Here is a 630-nt window from a genome sequence, read left to right as displayed (position 1 = left end):
TTGGGCAGGAGGTTAGGAATGACAGTCCATTTATTGCTTTGTAGAGAAATATCAGATTGTTCCTTAACCTACGGTGCCATAAAGGTTCTAAAGAGAGGTGCTTACATCTACTTGTGTAATCAAGAGTGGTGTCACTTCCTAGCAGTTGGCGTGTAAAGCGTCTTTGAACATCTTCTACTCTTATTTTGTCAGTGGTATTCATATTAGAGAAGATAAAAGAGCAGTATTCTAGGGAAGGTCGTACACATATTTTGTAAAGGGTAAGCTTAGCATCTGTCGTGAAGAAATTTTTCGTTATGAAGCCAATTAGACGTCTGGCTTTAGAAATAATAGAGGAGGCGTGTGTTTTAAAGTTTAGGCTCCCTGTGTAGTTTACTCCTAGATCATGTACTGAATTAAGTGTCTGGACTTTACTTTTATTTAAGTAAAGTTGGGGTTCATAGGGGTGCTTTCCAAAGTGCATGATCCCGCATTTGTGGAGGTTAAATGGTAATTGCCACTTTTCGCTCCAGATAGTTAGGTTATTGAGATCATCTTGAATCAGGGGTACACTTTCACTTAGAACCTCAGGCTTATAGCTGTATACTATTTTGAGATCATCAAGATCGGAAGAGCGTCGTAGGGAAAGAG

The sequence above is a fragment of the Schistosoma mansoni genome, chromosome 7 (assembly GCF_000237925.1).
Source record: "Schistosoma mansoni strain Puerto Rico chromosome 7, complete genome".
NCBI classification, from domain to species: domain Eukaryota; kingdom Metazoa; phylum Platyhelminthes; class Trematoda; order Strigeidida; family Schistosomatidae; genus Schistosoma; species Schistosoma mansoni.
Note: the sequence above shows the minus strand (reverse complement) of the source record.